The sequence below is a fragment of the Otolemur garnettii genome, unplaced genomic scaffold (genome assembly GCF_000181295.1).
Source record: "Otolemur garnettii isolate 467f Iridium unplaced genomic scaffold, OtoGar3 scaffold00091, whole genome shotgun sequence".
Classification (NCBI taxonomy): Eukaryota; Metazoa; Chordata; class Mammalia; order Primates; family Galagidae; genus Otolemur; species Otolemur garnettii.
Genome location: NW_003852486.1, coordinates 61401 through 67598, shown reverse-complemented (window position 1 = coordinate 67598; position 6198 = coordinate 61401). Strand labels below are relative to the sequence as shown.

General features: G+C 42.7%; 1 pseudogene; it reads right to left on the bottom strand.

Annotated features, from left to right (window-relative positions):
- Positions 1 to 3607: 3607 nt before the first annotated feature.
- LOC105887501 overlaps positions 3608 to 6198 on the bottom strand; it is an 8351-nt pseudogene continuing 5760 nt past the window's right edge.

The window sequence follows — 6198 nt, the reverse complement described above, 5'->3', positions numbered from 1 at the left end:
AAACTAGCCAAGCATGGTGGTGGGAGCCTGTAGTCCCAGCTACTTGGGAAGCTGAGGCATAAGGATTGTTTAAACCCATGAGTTTAGGTTGCTATGAGCTATGATGACAGAACAGCACTCTACCCAGGGTGACAGAGTGAGCCTCCTTCTCAAAGAAAAAAAAAAGACAGAAAAGGAACATGAAACAAGAACAATTTTTTTAAGTTTGCTGTTGCTATAGGCAAAAACAAAGTGAATCATAGTCATTTAATAATTTGCTTACTTGTACATCTCTCCTTGCCATTTCTCTGACTTTCCCCCTCTCCCAGGGCACTCTGTGAGTCAGGAAACATGTCTTAGTTGTCTTTATAATTCCTTCAGACTTTACAAGAATGCATATCACAGTGATTCTTCAATGACAGTGCCCTAAATTTCTTTTTAATGAGTGAATTGAATTGAAATAAACTTTCAAAACTCCACAAAAATACTATATAATAATAACTGACATATATCAAGTGGCTGTTATAAACCAGGAACTCTTTTAAGGCCTGTACAGGTCATTTCATTTAACTTTTACGAAAACCACATGTAAGATAAAAACCACCCATGAGAACTTTACTCCTATATTACTATTATCTATATTTTACAGATAGGGAAACTGAGACTCTGACATATAAAAACCCTTTCAAAAGCCAAGGGAATTCAGGGAGTTAGAATGATACTAATTCCATCTGACTCCAGAGTTTGGACCACTAACAACTTCCCTTGGCAGAGGTGGGCCATGATGGAAATAATGACAGGTGAAAACTTTCCCAGCTCATTGATCTCTGTGTCACACTAGGGTGGAAAGGAGAATTAAGTTATAGTCATTTTCTCAGAAAAGTCCTCCCTACCCTACTTTTCTGGATTTGGGGGTATTCCTCCATGCTCCTACAAGTCCCTGGGAGGCTCTCATCTGAACCCCCACCACCTTGCATCACAGGGCCCATGGGTTCTGCTACCTGCAGTTTTAGAATTGTGTTCGTCTGTCCTCTCTACAACTGTATTCCCAGCACCTTTCCCTAGAGATAGTGCATGCTCAATAAATATTGTTGGAGTGAATGAATAAAGGAGCATGTGAAAAAGAAGAAGCTATTCACTGGTTTGTCCCACCACTGCTATGTGCACTCCCAGCTAACAGTGTCTGGGAACACAGAAGAGAGGTAAAGCCTTACTGTGGTTTCTCATTGTCCTGTCTAATTGGAGAAAGGGCAGTTGAGAGTAATGAGGGTAAGAGACATCTGTGCTTTAGCTAGAGAATGGGGACAAGGGTGAGAGATAAAACAGGGAAAGAACAGACAGCAGAAAACAAGCAAAATAAAACAAGAAAGACTGTGGGGAGGAATAGTAACAATTTCAAACAAAGGCTTAAATAAATCTAGTTTATACAAAGCAAACCCTCCGCCCAATTTTAAAGCAAACATCTTCCCCTTCCTATTTCCCTTCTTCTTCCCCTCCTCTATGTCCTCTTTTTCTAATTTCCCTAAGGCCTAAGAACTTTGAATTTCATGTTCTAAACAGTGAGAAGTAACTGACACTTGAAGTGGAGGAAAATTGGAAGAGCTTGTTACAATCAGATTTGCATTCTAGAAGAAATACAATCAAATGCCTGGTATTTAGTCCTGGGTCAGAACTGATGTCATCCCCATCCAGTCTGTACCAATGACACATTGTGCCTGATTCAGCTACTTGACTCCTTTTGAATCTGCATCTGAAGATGGGAGCCCAGGAGAAGTAAAGGCTCTACCCAGGGAGAGTTACCATCATCCTAGGCTGCCAGCCCTCTCCTTCCCTAAAGAGAACGTCCCATGTGAGACTGTGGTTGTTGTTTTTTTAAGAAATATGATCCTTTTCTTTTTATTGTTTGGGATTCGTTGAGGGTACAAAGAATTAAGTTACACTGATTGCATTTGTTAGGTAAAGTCCTTCTTATAATGGGGTCCTGCCACTAAGAGGTGTGCCATACACCGTGCTCCCTATCCCACTCCCTCCCCCCCTCTCTCCACCCCCTCATTCCCCTACCTCCTTGTATTAGATCGTCTATTGCCTTCATATTAGTACTGAGTACATTGGATTCTTGCTTCTCTATTCTTGTGATGCTTTATCAAGAAGAATGTGTTCCACCTCTATCCAGGTTAATACAAAAGATGTAAAGTCTTTTGTAAAGTATTCCATGGTATGCATATACCACAACTTCTTAATTCAATCCTGGGTTGGTGGGCATTTAGGTTGTTTCCACATTTTGGTGATTATAAATTGAGCTGCGATAAACAGTCTAGTGCAAATGTCCTTATGATAAAAGGATTTTTTCCTTCTGGGTAGATGCCCAGTAACGGTATGGCAGGATAAAATGGGAGGTCTAATTTGAGTTCTTTGAGGATTCTCCATACTTCCTTTCAAAAAAGGTTGTATTAGTTTGCAGTCCCACCAGGAGTATAAAAGTGTTCCCTTCTCTCCACATCCATGCCAGCATCTGCAGCTTTAAGACTTCATGATGTGGGCCATTGTCACTGGGTTAGGTGGTATCTCAGAGTGTTTTTGATTTGCATTTCTCTGATGATTAGGGATGATGAACATTTTTTCATATGTTTGTTAGCTATTTGTCTGTCTTCTTTAGAAAAGGTTCTATTCATGTCTCTTGCCCAGTAATATATGAGATTATTAGAGTTGTTAATACACTAGATTCAATTTAGTACCAAATACATGTGACTATTGTTTTTCCATTCTTGTGATACTTAAGAGAATGTTCTCCACATCCATCCATATTGTTACAAAAGATGCAAAATCTCCATCTTTTACAGCCAAATAGTATTCCATGGTATACAAATACCATGATTTATTAATCCATTCATGTGTTGAAGGACACTTGGGTTGTTTCCACACCTTTGTGCTTGTAAATTGAGCTTCTTGCCAACTAAATTCAAGTGGTGAGAGGGGCAAAAGGATTCAGTAATTCCCACACATACACAGGTGCAATGCATGGGTATATGGCACACTTCCTAGGTGAAGGCCCCAACTACAACTAGGATTGTAACCTTAAAAATGCAAATTATATTAACTAATAGTATGTACACTCATATTAACCTGAAGTGGGAAAAAAAAACAGGGAAAGAGAGAATACCCCAACCACTAAGGCTGGAATATACTAGATGGGAATATTAAATATATCTCTTTATTCTTTGGTGCATCCACCAAAATGGACTCTTTTCTTCTTTATAATCTTCGGGTTTAGGATGCAAATTAATCAGTCCATGTGAATAAAGAAGGCTTAGGATAAGATTCTTACTCCTGCCCTTTCTTCCTCTGGCTCTTTAGGGGCTCTCTAAAAGTAGGCGGAGGGCATGTTGCTCTTTCAGAATTTCTAAACCCAAACATTCCAAGCACAAAACTGATTCAAATAGAGTCAACCAGAGCAGTAGACATTCCATTCAAAACTCCTAAAAGAATTCAAAGAAACACCAAAGAAACACTTGAATCAATATTATTTATTCTCTTCTCCTCTGCCATTACCAATCTAGTTGGTAAGTTGTCCTCCATTCTTGGGTTCCCCCGTTTAGGAGAAGAGGACTGAGCCCCCACCACAGCACTCTCAACGATAGAACAGAAGCACAGCTGCCTCTGTTATCTCCCGGCTGTTGCTGGCATAAACATGAGTTCCGTATCCATTCCAGTCAAAGGAGGAGAAATCCCCACACTGCTTGGGATCGCTCTCTGGAAAGAACCCTCCTCCACCGATGCAATGCTGGGAAACAAGGAGGGGAAGAGAGATCTGCTGATGAAGCCAATGACATCATAATGGCGACATTCATTGGAATCTTTGGTCCTCATCAGATGCTCCACTGGCAGTGCTGATCTATTCCGCCCATAGAAACCTCACATCAGCTTTAGAGACCTCATTGTCTGCTCCTGACTTTCCTCCAATCTATCTGAACATGCGTTCTCAGATTCCTGGCTGGACTCTCGCTTCAGGAATTCTTTAAGTGCTGCTACTCCATAGAGGATGGACCTCCCTGTCCCTTTTAAATTGCATGGCCACATTGGCGTCAGTTATAACAATTCACTGTCACCCCAAATCTCCATCTCTGGTCCAGATGCTTCTTGTACTGAACATCTTGAAATCCAACCTGGGTCTCCACATGAGAATCTTAACCTCCATATGACCACAACAGAGTTAAATATCCCTCATGGACCCCAAACTGTTCATCATTCAGACATCCTGACCTAACAAACGACACCTATTTACCCAAATGAAAACCAGGAGGTTATTCTAGACTTCTTTCCTTTCCACCCTCTGTACTTAACTAGTATTCCATTTCAAATCTTTGAAATCCACCGATACCCATTGTTTATCCCCATGGGCACATGATGGGATGGCCTGAGTGAGGTTTCTAGAAGGTGATGCCCAGGACCCTCCAGTGACACTCACACCATGTAACTGTACAGGCCTTCCTAGGGGTAGGGAGGCCCAGATTGTAGCTGGAAGCTGAACCTCAGTTGAAGAAAGACAACACTTTCTTTCTTCAAGAATCTCAGCTCTTAAAGGCTCCACAAAATATTTGTGCATAGGAACCTCACCCCAGCGCCAGGCGACTGCATGTGTCATCCCCAAGGCGGAGCACACAGCAGTGGTTCTTTGGAGGCCTCAGCCCCCGATGTTGATCCCCAAATGTACAGGATGTCTGTACCTGCATAAAGGGTCCCACAGCTCTCCCAACAATGAGCAAGGAAACGTCCCCCACACACATACACTCACACCACAGCTGCAGCACACAGTGATACACTCAATCTTACAGCCCCTTGGGTCCCACAGAGACTCACGTGCTCGGTGTTACATCCGGTGACCTTCATTCCAGCACACAACGCGTTGGCTGCTCTCTCGTTATTAAATACCCTGAACTGAACAAATCCCGCAGTGAATTCCGCTGAAAACAAAAAATAGAAGGAAGCATTCAAGGAAGATGCTGGAAACAGCCTTCTTTAGGACAGCCCAGAGACTCTCTATACCTCTAAAGACCTCCAGAGACTCTCTAAAGCTCAGCTATAGCCCAAGTCTCCAGCCACACAAGTGCAATCCAGCACCTCTGTGACCAATGGATGTGCATCCTGGCCCCAAACCTCACCAGGAGGGACATATTCACAATCCAGGGACCAAAAGCTTGTCCTCAGGGGAGGCCCCTCATTGACTAGAGGCTTATGAAGAGAAATTCAACTGTGTAGGAAGGTCATCATGGGAGTCCCTCAGGGCAGAGTGGCTGCAATTAGGAGATACACCAACTGTGTTCCTGTTTACATTTTTCTTATTCTCCTTTATTTTAATATCTCAAATCCCAAATGTAAATGATAGCAACTTTGAATTTTATAGGATAGGCTCAGCCTCTGTGAAAGATATTAAGCTGCAAACTTTAAATTCACACAAAACGATAGGTTATTTCTCAAAATAACAAATAAAAGTTCTTGCCATCTTGTTGGTTGTTGTACCCTGTGCACACGAGCTTGGTCTGGTCCTAACTCTCTCTAAGGCCTCACAGTGGGGTTCTCAGGAGTAAAGAGTGTGGAGCCAGATTTCCTCAGTCCAGCGCCTGCTCCCTCAGATGTGTGCCCTGTGACTTCAGCAGGCTGCTGACCCTCTCAGAGCTTCAGATTCCTAAACTGAGGCTAAGGATGGCTCAGACCTCTAGGCAGGCAGCAGACTACGAGGAACATCACAGGGAACATCCACACAGGAGAACCAGGCTATGGTTGGTGATAAAGACTGTCACCTGACAGGACTGAATGCATTCAATCAATCCAATCATAACTAAAAGTCCTTCCACTGAGAGATCAGAGGAGCATTAAAGACTCACCCTGGCCACCAGGTGAGTAATAAGATGCTGCTTTCTGGGCATCACCAAAATCATAGACCACAGGGATAGCCGGGCCATTGTCAGTCTGACAAGTTCCTGCTCCATATTTCACTGGGTATTTCTATGAGGAAGAAAAAAGTCATTGAGCAAGGACAGTAGCTTTGTCCTAACCAGCATTTTTCTCTGGAGCTGTTTCCATTCATTGATGGGAACAATGCTTTGTCAGCAGCTGAGATTATTTCAAAACCAGTCAAAATCAGAATCTTTCACTTTGCTGTTGCTGGTCACTGGGGAGCTGTGCTCCACCCACAGCCCAGACCAATTCATACTCATTCTC